The 19,949-nt window shown below is 28.7% G+C and overlaps 1 protein-coding gene across 1 annotated transcript in view; it reads right to left on the reverse strand.

Annotated features, from left to right (window-relative positions):
* Positions 1-19,581, reverse strand: part of LOC119673226 (GATA zinc finger domain-containing protein 14-like) — a 56,469-nt gene extending 36,888 nt beyond the window's left edge. Inside the window, exon 1 of the mRNA XM_038084470.1 lies at positions 19,122-19,581. The gene's annotated coding sequence lies outside the window, so the exon portion shown is untranslated. The remainder of the gene's footprint in view (positions 1-19,121) is intronic.
* Between the last annotated feature and the right edge of the window lie 368 nt (positions 19,582-19,949).

The raw sequence follows: 19,949 nt of genomic DNA on the forward strand, positions 1-19,949 counted from the left end.
AGTGAAACAACAACAAAAATTTATTTTTTTAAATTATTTTAATTAATTGAATTTTTGGCTGACCATACAGCTGTTTCGAGTATTGCCAAATACCCTTCATCAGTGGTCTTGGAAATAATTCTTGTATTTAATTATTCGTAAATAATTATTTTTGAGACTGCAAGTACCAGGAATCGAACTAAAATAAATATGTAATCTAAATATGTAAAGTAAATGTGTAAAGTAAATTTTGAAAATAGTAATTCCGGTCATATTGTTAAATCAATTTCTGTTTTCAAAATCATTAAATGAACTTTTAAGATACCTGCAACTGACAGCAATAAGAAATTAGTACATAAAAAAGATTTTCTGAATTTAAATCACACAAAAGTTTGTGGTTTTCTTGAAGTATACACAATGAGAAAGCATTATTGAAAATTGTTGAAAAATTCAATAAACAATTTGTGCTGGCCAAATTGTTTGTTTACACTAAAACAATAAAACGAAAGCAATGTATAATTATAAATTTATGAGCATTTAAAATGCCAACAAAGTACACAATGGAAAATAATCAACCAATATTACGATAAAAATTCTTCAAATATTTTAAATAATCCGAAAATGCTTTTAATTCAATACCAAATATTTTCATTGCAATTTTATAATATCAAGCTATGCTTACTACTTTTATGACAAGCATAAAAGTATGCTAAAGTATTTTTCTAAAATCTTCCATGAGGAAATCAATAAATACGTAAAGCAAATTAGCTTTGAATCACGGGCTTTGATTACATTCTCATGCGGACAACGGTGCGTATGACTGACGTGGAATTTTGAAATATTTGTTTTATTAATTTTAACAATATTTTTGTACTAGTATTTTCTATATATAAAGTTATTATTATAACAACTATTTTTATAACATTTATTTTTTTTTATTATTTATTGTGTTTTATTTATTATTAAAAATTTCAGTGCAATAAATTCTAAAAATAGATATATTATTTTAGGTGAAATATTGAAAAAATTTCGAAATCAACTTTAGATGGTTTTATTTTTATTTTGTTATTTTGATTAAAATAATATACTTTTTAAAAATACGAATAAATTTAAGTAAATTAAATTTCGCAGCTAATAAAAATTGTACTTAAGTGCCATAATTCCGCAATATTGAAGTTCTTTACTTAATCTTAAATTCCATTAGCTTTAAGATAATATTATATTTAAATATATTTCAGTTACATTTTATTTTATTTAAAAAACTCAGCTCCACTCTCTTTGCTTTAAATTAAAAATAAACAATTTTACAATAATTGAACGCAAAAAACGGACGAGAATGAAAAACATAAAAAAATATTTGGTTTCATGAAATTTGCTTAAGCCAAACGATTATTGGAAATAATCATAAATTAAAAGCAAATAGAGGTAAGAATGGAATGAAAGGAAATATTTCAATAGCCAATCTCTGAATTTTTTCATGAATACAAACTTTTGTGTAGCAATTTTAATATTTATTCATGTTTAAGATTTAATTTTTTGATTGACGGTGCGATAACAGGAGATTTCAAATTTTGTTTGGTTTTGTTATAAAAAAATTCTGAAAATTAAAAAATCGATAAAAATCAAAAAATATTTTCTATAATATATTAAAATATATAAATAAATCCAATATAATAAATATTTTTCAGGTGTTTAATATAACCTTCATCTATATTCGATAAACACAGTTATAACTATGGCCCCGAACAGGAATTTTTCCTGTTCTCATTTTCGATGCGGTTCAAAACAAAAAAGTATATCGGTTAGGTTTGAGTTTTTGCTTCGACAAAAAAATAGGTTTTCGGTAAGGTTACGGTTCGAAGCCCCGAATTTATTTCCGTTCCGGTTCTTAAAAAAAATTATATCGGTACGGTTTCGGTTTTCGCTCCGATGAAAATATCGGTTTTTGGTTCGGTTCCGGTTCAAAGAACTGTTTATAACGACATAGTAATTTATGCAGCCCTGTTATGGTCTGTTAAATAAGAATATTAATAATACTATATAATAATATTTATAGTTTATACTATATTTTTTATCTACATTAATACTAAAATTAAATAATTTTAAATAAAATTACAAATAAGTTATTGATGATTTTATTAAAATATCATTAAACATCAAGAAAAAAAATATTAATCAATGTAGTTGACTTCCTCAATGCAAATGAATTCTCAATTGGTTTATGTGCGATAGTTTCAAAATACCTAATGGCTCAACTAAGCTCAAAAATGAGAACCACATACAGCAGAAGCTCGAGTAGCAGGGTAGAAAAAGAAGCCAGTAAACGTTACAACATTATTGGGTTATTATCATTTAAAAGATATTCTCATGCAGTTTTCTCTACTAAGGCAGTTTTCATGGAGTTTTCTCTATTAAGAAACATTGACATGATGGTTCAGAAAGGATTACATTTTAGGGGTCTTATTAAGATTGTTGGTTTTAAAAATTATACAATTAGGTCTAAGTACGTTGGGTACTTAATAAGACTGTCAATGACCAAGCTAACCTGCTTACCTATATCTGAATTCAATGTAACGTAATACATACATACTCATCACAAATATGTATTCTATTCGAATTTTCATTTGACATCCATTCGCTACCATTTCATAGTGATAGATTGTACTACTACTCTCATTCGCCTGTTGTCAATAACATTCGTAAGTCTGCAAAATTCACCCAGATATACTCTATTACTGCCAGTTTCCAATCATAAGGGTTTTATGTTTGGGTTGTGTACAGAATTTCGAATTTATCTGATAGTTCATAATCAGCAAATGATATGGATTAGGCAGATAATTTGCAAAGAAAGGATTGTTTACTATTCTGTTGTCATTGATCAATATCAATAGTATCAATAGTAAAGACAGTTTTACAAACAGTGAGTTTCATCTTAAACGCTTCAAGTTTGAGCTTGGCTCTAACTTCGGGAAGATATTTTGAATTATGCTTGTTGCTGGTTGAAAATTGTAAGTATAGTCATGTATTTACTTTTATACTTTTAAACTTATAGCAACTTTAAAAAATTTACCCGTAAAAACGATTAGTTACTAAAGGCTTAACATATTATCAATGGTTTGTAATGCAAAATTAAACTTGTCTTTACATTGTTATTAAAATTACAATTTTGTGATGGAAAATCAAATTTCTTAATAAGTCCTTTTGAGAGAATGCACATGAGAATGCAAGATATGCATACAAAATGAATTTTGTATTTCATATAGAAATAATGAATTCGTGTTAATGCTAACTCAGTTCTTCCTATAAAGAATGTTCTTTACTATTTATGGGTAGAAAGTAGTCATTTAGGCTTTAATGATTTTAACGTTTATTTAAAATAGTTACATATATTTGTAGAGCACATAATTGAATTAAAATAAGTACCTTCTCTAATAGACAAAACTACTACAATCTTATAATTACACATTTTATTCACGTTCATATGAAATTCCTTTTCATTTGTTATCTCTAAGTGCACATATAAAACCAAAGACATATGAAGCCTTTCTCAGCAAAGTTTTCCATTGTGTAAAGGTATATTAAATAATTATGGAACATAATTGAAATTAATATTTTTAAACTTAATTAACCTAATTTGCTACTGTGTACTGTTTGCCATGCTCATTTACTGAAATGTTTTAACTCTTTTCTTCTCTCCCTTAGTTCCATCGTTACCTCGTTTCTTATTGTTTTTGTATTTTAATCCATTTAATGTGGCCACAGGCTAGTTTTCATAGAGTTTTAATGCGATTAAAGCAAAAAAAAAAAAATAGAGGAAACTGCTAAAGAAAACTTAAGTTCATGTAATCAAGAGGATACTAGGACTTATCTCTGGCAAGCTGAGTAATAAATTTGTTCGCATTTAATACACTGAACAAAAAGTACTACGGGTTACCTCAGGCTCTGCTTCCCTTTTCATCTGCTGTTGAAAGTTTTCATTGCAGCTACTTTTGCAACTTCCGCAAAAATAAATTTCTTCATGTTAGTCCTGTAATTTAAATGCAACTGCAGTCTGATGTTGTCAACTTGCAAAGAAATATCGAGCTCTGGGCGGTTTAGTTTATTAAAATTCAAGAAAAACAAAAACAGAAGATGTTTTTTTGAGTACCACTAACTCTTACTCTTTCTCCCCCTTCTCCTAATCATAAATTATTTACCAGTTTAATTTGTTGTCAAAATTGTGCAGTTGCATTTATTGCAATACTCGATTAAGAGGCAGTTGAGCACGAGTTTGGCAAATTCAAGACTAAAAATTTCCACTGCAAACTAAACTCGTGTTAAGCAAGATTTTTGCATGAAATTTACTAGGCTTTATGGCAATTTGCACTAATAAAAATGGGATGCTCACATTCAAGCAAAAAGTATCTTATTTGCATAACCAGAGCAGCGCGTGTGTTGCATAAATTCTTGTTTCAGTGCAAAAAATGGTGGCTACATGCTGTGCAACATTTAACAGTTGCCACTACATGCGGTGCTGTGTTGATTGTAGTGTTTGTGGATGGCACTTTGGTTGCGGCACCACTACACTGGGTAATAGTTTAAATGCTGGCAGCACTGTCAACGCCAAAGCCATTTGCTGATTTGGCAATGTGCCTACTCGTAGTTAAGCACTTTAACCGCAACAAATATTTTTGCGCTCAGATACAAAAACGCAACATGAGGCCCACGACGTTATTGATTTTCCTTTACGAGTGCCACATTTTGCATCTCAATTGAGTCAAACGTTTTGACTTCTCAATATGCATGACATTTTAATACAATTTAAATAATTTAAATTTATTTTGAAAAATGAAAAATATTTTTAATAATTGGAATTAGTACAAATTTTTATTCTCTATTAAGAAAGTGAAGGAGTAGTGTTTAAAAAAGTCGAAATTGATTTTAGTGTTTAAGATTTTTTTGAATGTTTACCTTATAATGAGATCTGATTTCAATAGAATTTCATTTGAAGACTTAATCTCATGTTATGTTTAGACAATTGTACTTAATTCAGACAAATATGCAACAATATGGCTCATTCTTCACACCAAATGCATATAAAAATATACTTAACCACTGTTAAGTCTAAGTCCACTAAGTATAAAGTGCATTGTTTAGACCATTGTACTTAAGTCGATAAATATGCAACAATAAGTACCATTTTTCACATAAAATCCATTTCGGCATATGCTAAAGTTCCGATAAGTCTAAGTGTAAACTACATTGCTTAAATTATTGCACTTGATTCGATTAGAGTAAAGTTTCCAAAATAAGCAGGAGTTCCGATAAGTCGAAGCACTAAATAAATGTATATCATTTAGTGCCTTTTCGTGAACTCTTTCCAAACAGTGATTTTTTGAGTTGACAAAATTTTGAAATTTGCCTACACTGCATCCACATGATAATTCAAAATAAATATATACGGAGATAATCGGCAGCTGATATCATATTATGTTCAAAAATGTTTAAAACGAAGAAAAAGCTACTATTCTGGAAGCTGTGAATAGACGTTTTTTTATCTATCATATGTTTAACAATTGTAAAGAATTAGAATTGCTTATCATTTATTTGTATTAGTAGTTTTAAGTAGTTTTATTAGCAGTCCAATCCACTAAAAATGTAATCCTGCAAACTGTTCCAATTATTGAGGGATCAGTCCTTTGAATATCGCATATAAAGTTCTGCCAAACATACCATGTAAAAAATTGAAGCCAATTGTCAACCAACTAACTGGACGTTATCAGTGTGGCGTCAGACCTGACAAATCCACCCTAGATTAGATATTCAAAAGTATGAAGCTACTTGCGTGTGCCGATGATATTGATATCATTGGCCTGAACTGCGGCATTTTCCAACTTATAAAAATAAGTAAAGCAAATGGGTCTTGTGGTAAATGAGGACAAAACAAAGTACTTTCTGTCAACAAACAAATCTCCTGAGCTTCTTGCGACGTCACTGTTGCCAATTATAAGTTCGAAGAACCAGCGTAAACACCTGAAATGACATCAGCCTAGAGATTTAACAATGAACCAATGTTGCCAACTGATTTAACTTTTGGCTAAGCAGGCAATTAAGAAATAAAACCCTCTCTCGACTAACAAAAATCACGCTCTGCAAGCCTATTATCATGCTTGTCCTACTGGTATAAAAGTTTGGACAATTAACAAAAGTGATGAGAGGCCGTTAGGAGTACTCGAGAGAAAAATTGTATTTGTTTCTAATCATCTTTCTGAATGGTTGAGAAAAATGACCTTATTCGAAGCCAAAGGTAGTTCTAAAACTGCATACAGCGATACCATCCGTTTCTGGCAAGTTTGTCTACAAGTCCATTGTCGGAAATTCTATCGTGAAGCGATACCCATAGGACTTATATTAATACTGGTCAACCACATTCAGATATTTAAGACATTTCACCACCAGTCTTGATATCAACCGATTTTATTGCTGTCTGGCTATCACTTAAGATGGATATTCTTTAGTTCTGTTAGTTATCTTTAAGGTTAAAATACACACTTTTATTTGCTTTATACTAAACAGAATGAAAAATATTTTCAAGACACTTGTTAGGTCTTCTAAAATGTCGTCACATTTTCATACTTCTTCATAATTTATAAATAGAAAACCTATTTCAGTTTACCCCTTTGGCAAGTATTCTATTAATGTATTAAATTTCTCCCAGTCCATGTGATATCCTTTCAACACACCCGAAGGCATGCAATTAAATGATTGTAGTTAATTTGAGTGACAGTCATTAAACTGTTTGTAATTAATTATTTTACATTAATTGATGCAATTAAATTTAAATAAAGCCCCAAACTTTAAAAGCTATTAAAAAAAAAATCAATTTTATTCTGGACGTAGTTTCACAAAACAACAAAAAAATAAATGTTTTTAAAAAAAATTGCTTCAGTTGTATAAATTATTTGAGTATTCGAACTGCATACACAATTACAGTTACTTCAGATTTCAATTGTTTTATTTATTTTTATCTGCACTATTTTAAAATTCAATATCCCTAATTCATTTTAGTCCTGGCTAAAAAACCTCTCAGCTGCCGGCCATGCTGGGAAAATTTAACTAAATTCACAATCAATTTCAATAAAAGAAATCGCTTACAATTTTCATGAGCATTTCAAGGCTCTTCACTGCCACGCTGTGAATCAATGTCCTTGCTACGTTTCGCCATAAAACAAAGTAAATTTTATTTTATAAAAATTATAAGAAAATATATTCACTTGGCTAGAACTGAACTGAAAAGGTTAAAGATACTTTTAAATTATAAATTAGTCTGCTGTCAATGGTACAGTGGTATAACAAATACAGTGGAGATTACAGAAATTGGCTTAGTTAAGATTAAGTAGAGATTATTCTTTGGAATTGTTTAGAATATTTAATAAATTTATTTGTGTCTTTATTTGTGTTTATTATGATTTAAATCCATGAATTAGAAACTGTCGTAATGGTTTAGTTGAACCGCAACCAACTTGAAATTGCTACAATTTTTAACAAGTGGCAACTCTATATTCATCATTAAGATAAACTCATCTGTTTTATTACTCATGAGCATAGGTAAACATTTGTGCACCAGAAAACCACAAATGGCAATCGTAGAGTCCTTGAACATATTTTTCTGTTGATTCAATAAAACCCAATTTTAAATTAAATTTATCACATTAAATTCTGCAAAATTAGCATTGAATAGGACAACCTTGTACAACCGATTGGAATCGTCTTTGCCCGCAGCCAGTAGCTTCCTCCAACCAGACCGATCGGTGGTTCGCTCTCACAAGTTGGTAGTACCGAATGCCTTTATATCGTTAATTACCTGGTTCTTCCAACGAAATTGCTGACGTTCTCTACTTCATTTTCCACCTTCGGGTACCGATTCAAACACAGATCTAGCTGAAGCACTTTCTTCTATACGCACGATATGATAAACTCAGCAAAACCGCTGAATTTTTATGCACTTAACTATGTCAATGTCACGTGTTCACTCATCTTTCAATCTCGTTTGATACTTGTTGCAAAAGAATTTTTTACTCGTATGCTTCAAATGTTGGCAACAGTGAGGAGAAGTTTGTCGGTAATTGTCCAAGATGCTACATCATAGAGCAGAACAGGCATAAAAAGGGAGCTGTAGAGATTTATTTGGCAATTATATACTTAGCTCGAAGAGTGAACCTTCGTTGAATTTCTAGTCTGACGTTATTTTGAGTACTTACGCTGGTTTCCAAATAAACAAAATTGTTCAAAATTTTCAACTTATAGTTATCAACAGTGAAGTGGGTCTCAAGACGCTCAGGATATTTGTTTGTTAAGAGAAAATACTTCATTTTTTTTTTTTTCATTTACAACAAGACCACTTGTTTTGCTTGTCTTTTTAAGTTAGAAAATCTTTCGCTAATGAGCAGAAATTAAAGAAAAAGAAGTTTAGCCAAAGATCTAGATTCTTACATGTTTAGCAGTTTTAACTTTAAAGTAAAATATTCGTGTCAGTCAAAATATTGCAGTTAATTTACAACAAATTATTTTAATTAAAAAATCGTTTCGTTTACATATAATTTATTATATGTTTCAAAGCCGTTAAGTCCTTTTCTTAACTAACTTTCGTAGCTTGCTTAACATAACTTATTTAACATAACTTCTTTAACATAAACTTCTTTAATATAAGCTGAACTTAACATTAATAAAAACATTTCTATGTTTTTGAACATTATTTTTTTAACATTCAACGTAACAGAAAACAGTAAATTAGCATTTAGTTTTATTTTATGTAAACATATTTATTTTTTATTATACCTGATAATATTTATAAACAAATTCCTAACTATAACATCCATCATTAAACATAAGGCGCCTAAATATTGATCTGTTCCGTATTCATTTTATCCACATAATCCACATAATACATTTATAGCCCTACACTTACATATATGAATCTGTAGTATGTTGAGTGAAGATTTTCTGCATAATACGTGCGTATTATACATAATTAAAGTGATAAAAATTTATAAACAAATGTGGTGCGGGGATTATTTTGTCTTAAGTAAGCATTTCATCAATATTAAGTGAATATTTATTCTGAAACACGTACTCTATCAGTCGATGTGATAAGACACACTGACACGTTAATTCAAAACAAAACAATTAAAGCATCCAAATGTACGATAAACTCCTGCCAAAAATTTACAAAGACAGATTTTTCGTTAAAATCAACTGCAACAGATGTTCCTATTTATAAAATATTTACATTTTATTTACATTAAATATGTGTACATATATTTTATTTTAAATAGAAAGAAATTCAAATATATGAATATAAGTGCACACATCTGTAAGCATTTTGGGAAAAGTACTCGAGCTAAGTGCTCCCAAAATAACGACAACATGTAATACTTGAATGAGCCTCATGCAGCATATTTATGTTATATGGTATCATATACTCATATACAACAAAAAAAAAATTTTGTAAAAGTTAACAAATTTTTACAAAGTATCAAGCGAAGCATATACCTATATACTTATTGTTTCTTACATTCGTTTTGACTGGCTGTAGGGTTTCTCTTAATTTTTGCTAATTTGTTCTTTATTGTGCTGGTATTTCATTATATTTTGTTCACAAAGCTTTTGTTTTACATGAAAATCATTGAAATTTTGTTGTTTGTTGTTGTAGTTAATCTGCTTATCAAAAAATATTTTATTTAAGCATATTGTTGCTGTCAAATTGTATGTTTTAGCTGTTTAGGTTGTTGTTGTTACAACTAGCGTTCGCTGTTGTTGCTAACGTTTTTGTTTACAACACCATTAGCACCATTAACATAATGAATTACGGGGGGTATGAGTTACTTAAATGTGCGAGTATTCATTTTGCCTTCCTTGCGAGCTAAGCAAGGCACTCCATGTTTATATATATGTGTACAGAGAAGTATACGCAATTTGCTTTTACGTCGATATTCAAGAGTGCGTCTGTGTGTGTGTACATATACTGCGTTGAGCTCAAAGGTGCTACTGTGCTTGCTTTTTAATAAATATTTTACAACAACAAAATATACATTGCAAAATATTATACCAGCGTAAAGTACAAAAAGTAAGTAAAACATTTTGAACTTTTACGAAGAGTTTACCATTATACGCAATGAATTTGCCAAGAATTCATTCATTTGCATTAAAATGCTTTCAATGTATATTTAAGTGTATGTGTATGTTTAGTATAAATATATACAAATATTAATAAAAATAGACAGAAACCTGTAGAGAAATGTAAAGAGTTATTGTTTTTCACCATTCTATTTATTAATTTATTTTTACTTTTATTTTTATTTTTGCTTTTTGTACTTTATACTTTGTTGTTGTTCGTACATTTTGACAGTGATTAACTACTTGTTGTCGTGTGCTTTGTTGTTATTATTCTATGTATATTATTATTGTTATTGTTATTGCTGTTGTTGTTGCTTCTGCTTTAATATTTCATCAATTTGTTTACATTTGAGAGATGCACAATAAAATTTATTAAGTGTAAAAAGGGCGCGCACAAAGGTGTTGACTCCTTACGTTTTTGCTATTATTTCAACGTTTCTGCGAAGATTATTTATATTGTTGTTGTTTATGTTAAACGTAATTGTTATTGTTGTTAGTTTTGTTGTTTTGCTTAAGTGATTCCTTTTGTTCTTGCTGTGCGGCGCAGCTAATGAAGTGTAAAATGTTAAACATCATGTTTGTTGAATGTTTGATAAATTTGCGTAAAATTAATCCACCTTTAGAAAGTTAAGTGAGGTTTCGTTAGAAGCTTTGTATGCTAAATGGCTATGACATATTTTAATCTATTTTATAAAGTGGTTTTGGATAAAAATTTGAAGAATTGATATTATTAAAGAGAAAATGAATTCCGAAAAAATATTTATACCACAAAGTGTACTTGAGACAAAGGGAATATATGTATGTATAGTTCACAATATTTATAAATAACTTTCACTTAAAAACCCAACATATAGTATGAAATCATATTAATATTAAATGATATAACCTTAAACTAAGAGCCATATATATTCGTCATCTGGGGAATGTTACGTTCTTTTTGATCATGACCAAAAGCTATGTCATACAGAGAGTCATATCAACATTATCAATTTTCAATTTTTACTACTATTTGTGTGAACATTTTTTGTGCCTTATTTTAAACCAGGGTTCAGAAAAACACTGTGCTGTGCACAAAAATGCAAAACACCACGCACAAATGTTGTGCGATTCTAAAATTTCACACCACAAATGTGGTGTGCGAAAATTTTTGTGCACATCTTAAGTGCACATCTTGTGTGCACAAACGAAACGCACATTTCACACGAGTGTGGTGGAGTGAAATAAAACTCGCACACGCATTCGGTGTTTGTGCCGAAGTTATTTCGCACAGCACATTGTGTGTGCGGCAGCCAACTTGCCTCGCACACAACGTGTGCAGAAAAGAATACGAGAAGCACATTTTGTGTGCAGGCTCGAAAATAAAAATGCACCCAAATGTGCGGAGACGAAATGTCTACTGCACGTTTGTGTAAAATGATGATTTAAAAGCGCACAATATTATGACAAATATCGCAGCAAAATAGTACGGAAAACTGATTTGTATTAATTTTGGTCTTAATGCGAAATATTTTATTGAAGAAATAATTTTGTATTTATATTTTAATTTTCAATTTATTATTAGATTTACATTTATTGCTTATATTACTTATTTTTTTAAGGTTTATTAATTTAAAATATGGGAATAAAGTTAATTTCACAATGTACTTGAAAACTTTGTTATATTAAATAGGTACATGAATTTAATAGAGAAAGAGTATTTGTTTCGAAATGTTATAAGTAAAGAGGATCGGTTCTACGGATCGTACTTTGAAAAAATTAAATATATCAATTTTGGACTACTTCATAAAATTTTATTTAATAGTAAGTTGTACACTAAGATTCGTTAGTAAGGTTATAAAAAGCAAATTAAATATTTTTTACAACAACATAAATTAATTTTGTTATTAGATTTCAATTAATTTTTATCTTTAATTACAGCTTAAATTTAACAAAGTTATTGAAATAATTTTATAATTTAATATCTTAATTTCTTATTATAAAATATATAATTTTTATTACATATTTTTTGAAATAAATTTTCATTTAATCTTATTAATAACATTGCTGAAATATTTTTTTCACTTAAATTATATCTCTGCTTACTTATCACAGTAGAAAGGGCGCTAAAATCCTGCTACCTGTTCAAGAAAATATTTTCTTAATCTTTCGCGTTTTTTAATGAATGTTAGATACTCTACCTATGTGAATACATATTTCTGGAGAAGAAAAATATATATTTGTGGCCCTCCCGTATTATCTTTTTTAAACTGTTGCAAAATTTATTAAACAAATACACCAATACCAATACCTGCTACCTGTTCAAAAAAAATATTTTCCTAATCTTTCATATTTTTTGGGCATAAAAAAATCTTCCTAAAATATGTTTTTATTTTTTTTAAACTGGTGCAAAACTTTCCAAACAAATACTTTAAGTTCACTTACTATATTTGCATTTAAAAATGCACAAAGTAATATACAAAAAACTAATATTTTAAGTTAAAATACAAATAAGGTTAAGACAGTTATAATTTTTAGTTTACATTAATTAACAAAAATAATTATTTTAAATATTTGTTAATTTATGCAATTTTTAACATAAATTACGATCCCAACGAACGCAAATATCAATTTTTTTCAAAATTTGCAACAAAATAATATTTTCTATTTCAAACAAAATTGTGAAGTTCCTGTAATTTTTTCCACCCTTGGGTGCAAGCGCAAAATCGCACATTTGTGCACGTTTGTGCATCGCACATTTGTGCACATTTGTGCACGTTTGTGCAGTCGCACATTTGTGCACATTTGTGCAAACGTAATATGAGCAGCACACTCGTGTGCAAAGAGAATTTTTTGTCACACAGTGCGGTGCGAGCATAAAATTTTCTCGCACATCTGATTGTGCACATTTTTAAAAATCAGTCACACAGCACAAATGTGTGTGCACGAATCTGTGTGCACAATCATCGCTTTGTGCGATGTGAAATTTAAAATCGCACAACAAATTTGAGTGCGTGCATTTTTTTTCTTAACACCACAAATGTGCGTGTGCATATTTTAAAAATAATTTCCACTCGCACAGTGCAGTGTGCGATTTTGTGCACCACATTCCGAACTCTGTTTTAAACGGTTTTAATTTTTGTGTGGTATGCTTACAGATATATTGTTGTGAATATAGAATCTAAGTAATCTTAGAAATAGTTTTCTAAGAAAGTCAGTTTGGAAATAGATTGTATTATGTTAATTATGAAAGAAAATTGTGTGTTTGCGTTTGACATAACTTAGAGCAATGAAAACGGTTATTCAAAACTAGACCCAACTAATTATTGTTATAATTAGTTATAACATTATTAAAATAATTAATTATATTAATTATATAATTAATTATATTATATTAAAATAATTAATTATTTATCCGAATCCAGCACTCACGAATGGCCACGTCGCAGCAATATATATTTAGAGATATATAGCAGTCAATAACCATCCTGGATGTAAATTAAATCAAACTCAACGACTTTAAAGCTGTCTGGTAATTTAAATTCCTATTTGAGGGCGGTTATTGAAAATGGTTGATCCTTTCCTAAGGAGGGATCTCCCGACAGCCAGGTGTCTCTAGATGGAAACTCGATATTAAATTTCTGTTAAAATTGCACGCCACGTAAGCTTATAAATATAGTTAGAACCCTTTGTTTAAGATTAGTAAGTCATTTTATTATATGTTACTAGTTAGAGATAGTATGTATTTATATGTATATAAACTAGAGAGCTTTATATATAAAGTATAATGACCAGTAGCCAGATAAACGTGCAAGTATGGGGTGCAGTGTTTGCCTAGTGGAACCAGTAATGTTTCATACCGAATCTACGTATTTGTGGTATCATATAATGACACATTACTTGATGTAGGTATCGCTCTTTTGCAGTCGTTACGGTGTCACTATATTCATCTTAGTAAAAGTGCGAGTATAGATATTAAAATTTAAATACGACATTGCATCTTTTAAACACTCAGCAAAATAATTTAAATGATTTAACCAGATTTTAATTAAATCTCAGGTCAAAATATTCTTACTCGGTGCATCATGTTGCTTCAACCATACCACATGTTAGTTTTTATATCTTCTTTACCACATGAGTAAAATTTTTCTAACAAAATGTGCAGATTAATTTAACTATTGTGTGATTAAAGCATATTTTTCTGAATGCAATGAGTGCACTCTCATAGTAGATAGTCTGTGCAAACTATGCAAGTAGATTTAATTATTTTTATCTTAGCTATGTGCAAGCAAGCTCCTATCAAAAGGAATTCCTTTATTTCGCAATAACTGCATTTACATAGTATATTAGCTAATATGTCATTTTCGGTTAACATATTAATTTAGAGGTTAATCCTTACGAAAAGAAATTTAATTAGTAATCTTATTGCGATGTTACGCAGAGATTTCAGTAACTTTACTAATGTGTCACTATAGGGTAGCAAACCATGCTAGAAAATTAAATGTTTCTTTTATTAATTTTTGTCGTAACATTATCTAAGCTAGCCTTCAATTCAAGGCTTATATACTGAATAAATCCATCAATTGCGATGTTTCTGTTTAAAGACAGATTTGTTGATAGCTTACCATCGATTAGAAAACCATACCACAAAATTGAATGTGATAAAGATAAAAATAGCACTTGACATCAGATCAAGCAAATCGTTGTCTAGTAAATGCATGCCATAGATATTTAATCTATACGAATTTTAAAGTTTTTGGAACTTTATTTGGCAACATTATTGACTGGCACACTGATGTGGATATGTAGAAGAAGTGCATCAATAGTGAATGAAGTAGATAAGTGAATCATCATAATAACATCACATAACTCGATATTCATATAAGCTAGTAAAAAACTGATTTCCAAAAAAAAGTTGGGCATCTAAATACCGAAGACCACCGATCTTTCTGTTATAGTACAATAAACAACATCCAAAAGCAATGCCATTTTTGAAAAAGTGACATTTGTTCTTTAATATTACAATGAAATATTTTTTAATTTAAACAAATGTCATTATAATCCTTCTGGCAATATAACGAAGCAACTTTCTATTATTCTCAATTACATTTTGTCTTTCGTCGCACAAATCCCTGTTTTTTTTTTCCTAATTAATTTTATTTTACTTTAGTTTCTTTCAATTACTAATGAAAGACAACAGCACAAATTTGTTACAACTATTATTTTGCTTTCTCTCCAAACTTTTCAACAAAGAATGTGGCATTAACAATAATTTTTTTTATTCGGTAGCATTTCCTAATAAAATCCATTAAAAGGACCGCAAAGACGCTTAAGGGCTTCCATCATCTGGAAAACACAACCTTGTTAAGTATTTTCCTTCAAAGTAAGTAACACTTGTTGCACCGAAGAAAACTCATAAAGGAAAACTTTCACTCCGCGCAGATATTTTCATTTTACTTAGCGCGAATCTTATTTTAAAATTGTCTTGAAAAAAAAAAAAAGAAAAATAATTTCGTTTTCTATGAAAAGTTTTATTAACGAATCAAACAGTGCGAAGAAAATGGAAAACTATGAATGAAAAATCTGCTAATGTCTTGCTCTGCATTCCCCTTTCGTATAAGTTTTGGTTCTTGAAGTTGGGAAAAGAACAAAATGTAAAAGTTTTTGATTTGAATAAAAAGAAAAATTATTATTTAATTTTTGGTTTTTTTCGAAAGTTCGCAGTAATCGTGAAGAATATTTAAAGCTTCATAAATGCTCGCCTGCTGGGGGGCAATTAATGATTTTGCACATAATTTTAAGCAGAAATTGAACAAAATTACCAAAAATAATAAAACAAAAAACTGATTGTTTACAGATGTTTTACGTAAAACAATTAATTTAAAATTAGAAAAAATTTTCATGAAGCAATGTTTTTTATTTAAGGCTTTTTTGCGTTAAATTTATCGCTTTTATTATTTATTTACAGTGAAAGTGCCAAGTAGGTCAGTTCTTAAGTAAGTTGCATGGGATTTTGATGTCATGACACATATTTGGGATAAAGTAATTTTTTCCCATTTTCATTGAATTTTCCGCAACATGATCTGCTCTTGTTTGTATTTTAAATATTACGTTAAATATGTAAAGATGTAGTAATTTTAAAGAATACTTTTTTTTAATGGATTATACTACAAAAATCTTAATATTTCCTCATGCCATGCGTGAGAAGAATGAAATGTCGAGGCAGTGCCAATTTTAGCACTACCAACAGCTGAACTGCTGCGTCTACTATGTTGCTTCTATGGACTACTGTCTAGACCCATAGAAAAAAATCTCGTACACTTTGATTAACAGTTGAATAGTGTTTGCAACTGCTAGCACCTTCGCCACAGCCTATTTAGCACTGACTAATATGATCTTAACTATATCGCACCTTAGTAATTTACTGTGGATGTAGACCAAAAAAAAGTATTATATAAGTTTTATAATTTTACTGACATTGAAGGAAAAATGAAAACAGAAAACTATTTTATGACCGGATTCTATCTCCTCTTCATTTTTACCACGCCTTCCTTTAACGCCGCTCGTCTGCAGATTATTTTGACTCAATTGGGACCTGCGCCTTTATCTCTACGTACCTCTATTAATAGCCTTATTAGTAACGTAAGCCATTATTTTATTTAAATAGTACTTGCCTAAAAACAGTTGAAGAAGTGATTTCATGAACTTTTACTAAACTTAACTTCATAAAACATATCATAACGTGCACTATGAGAAATTTTGATTTGATTGCAAAAAAATTCGCTGAAAAAGTTAAAGGACATATTTCAAACAGTCCACTTAAGATATATGGAGTTTTAAGCGGTATTGTGGTATTGCACTCTAGGAAGTCTACTTTAAAGACGACAAAATAAGTTTTGATGGTTTATATTACGTTGCTAATGACTAACGAATATAATGTTAGTTTATATTTGGTTTTGTTGATCTGATCAGGAGTTAATTGATTCAGTTTAGTGTTGTGTTTTATGAATGTCTTTTTTAGAGTTTTTACTTCTTATGATATCGATAACAGAAATTATAACGACTGTTCCCTGTTACTTTGTGTGTTCTTTCTAGTTAAAAATGGAAAACTGTTTCATCAACAACTCACTTTGTTCATTAAACTCAATTTATTCAAGGATTGAAGTATTGATGTCGTTTAACTTGAACATGGATATCCTATTTTATTAATTTATTCTAACATAACACAGAAATAACATTCAATAGTATTCACAATTAGCATTATTTTATACTTTAAAATTATTTATATGTTATGAATACTTCCAATAAGAAAAATGAAACCGAGAAAATTTAAATTTTCTGGGCTGGCCGTAAAGTTATTTTTAATAGCGTCACATATCCATGATCAATAGTATATCGGCAACTCTGTTGTTCTAACATTGTTTCCTATAATTTCTGTAATTTTTCTATTTATTATATTATGATCAAAAATTATTTTTAATGGTATTGATAATCCCACACAACATCAGATCCAATTTTAAAAAATATTATACATCAACAAATAGGTGTTACTTATAATTATAAGTTTTAGTTACAATAATTTAGAGTTAAGTTTTAAAAACTATTAATATATTTTCTTATATTTATATACATATTCTGTGTACCATTATTTATTTTTATATGTTGAATGTGTTGAATATTGATATAAAATTGTGAGTTTCCTGAAGACGACTTTTGATTATAGACGAAATATAGAAAATGAAATAAAAATTAGTTTGAGATAATTTAAGTTGTTTTAATTCATTCTCATTTAAATTATAAATAATTTAAATAAATAAAAATTATTCAATTTTTATATTTATAACCACGGTTGAATGTACATTTTTTGGGACAGAATTATTATTATTATTTAGTATATATAATAATTATAATTATAGTTATATAATTGTATTAAATATTTATAAGAAGAAAGAGAAAATTCGGTATATGCTGATATATAACTAAACAGTTATTATAAAAGATATATTTAATTATATAATATATTTACACAACATAAAATCGATATATAGCATTAGTCAGTCATTATATAAAGTATATTTAATTATATAATATTATTATATAATACAAATAATAATTATAATTATAATTATTTAATTAGATATTTATAAGAAAACATTAAAAATTCGATATATTGCATTGTTGAGTGATTGTATAAAATATATTTAATTATATATTATTATTATATAACATAAAAAATAATTATAATTACAATTATACATATGTAGGAAATAGAAAAAATTCGATATATAGCATTAGTCAGTGAGTTTATAGTTAATAGGTTAGGTTATATTTAATTATATAATATTATTATATAGTATAAATAATAATTATAATTACAATCATACAAATATATATATATGAGATATATGAAATAATCGATATATAGCATTAGTCAGATATATTTAATGATTCATACTTAGATATGTGTACTATAAATACATCATCACATCATCCAAAATACAGGTGTAAAGTGAAATGAAGCATAAATAAAAATAAATAAAAATATTTATTTATTATTTCTTATTTCAAAAAAACCAATCAACTATCAAAAATATTGAGTTCAATCTCATTGGCTTGCAGCAACTCATCATGAATTATTCATACGCACTACCAAAAGTGGAAAACTGACCGCAAAAGATAGCAAATAAAATGAAGGAATAATTTTTTTAACTTGAAATGAGATGAGATATAGTTTTTATTTTTTTTATATATATATATTATACCAAGTACATTAATTCGAAGAATCAACCGCAAATGATTGAATGTTAGAATAAAGCATTTTCAATGCATTTAAAACGCTGAACTCAAAGGACTACATAAAAATGAATTATTGGATATAAAATGAGTTTTACATTTTCTTTATTTTTATTTTCATTTTTATTTTCCTTTTAAGAGGAAAAATGTAAAATTAAGTAAAATAAATAAAAGTGTGCAATGCTGAAATGGAAAAATATGTGAAATTATGAACTCACCTGATTTTAAATCATTTCATGCTTCAAATTAAATTTTGTTCATTTCGTTGTGGCTGCGTTAGAACTTCTTTTTTCTTCTCAGCTGGCAGTTCTTATAGAATTTTCCGAGCTAGCGAAACCCTGACACACTTGCACACGTGCAGAGATCTCGCCGAGCTAATAAAGACGTCTTAACGCGTGCACAATTTTCCGGGAAATTTCCGTGTACACTTAAAAAAGTTTCTGTTTAACTTTTTTTGGCGCGTTTTTTTTAAATTTAATTTTTACATATTTTTTTTTTTTAATTTTTATTTCTACTTTTGTTTTGCAATTCACTTTGTATTTCAGTTGACTTTGCAATTTCCAAACCAAAAACTTTCTCTCCGAAAGGCTGTACCGGATTTACCTATGTCTTCTGTATGAGAGAATGTACGAACAACGTATGAACAATTTTCTGTTTTCATTTATTTTTCATTTTGCCGAAAGGTCAAAATTGTGTGTTTTGTAAATTTTGTAAAATTTGAAAAGGGAAAACTCAATGAAGACGAAAACTAAGGATGCTAAAAATAAAGGGCAAAAGTGTGGAAAAACATACAAAATGCAATTATTATGTTAAAACTTATTTCAAAAAATGTTACCTACATACTTAGTAGAGAAAGAATAACAAAACTCATACTAAATGCGATATAAAATAATAGTCAGGGAACTGAAATGAAAGACAAACAGAGAAGGTGAAAATATCCTGTCATTGTGTTCCTTCATTCCTTCATTCCTTCATTTCTTCATTGTGTTAACAGTTTAAATAGCCAGGAGCATGCATTCCGTCAAAAGGACCAAGAAACTGTGAAA

The sequence above is a fragment of the Teleopsis dalmanni genome, chromosome 1 (genome assembly GCF_002237135.1).
Source record: "Teleopsis dalmanni isolate 2A chromosome 1, ASM223713v2, whole genome shotgun sequence".
NCBI classification, from domain to species: domain Eukaryota; kingdom Metazoa; phylum Arthropoda; class Insecta; order Diptera; family Diopsidae; genus Teleopsis; species Teleopsis dalmanni.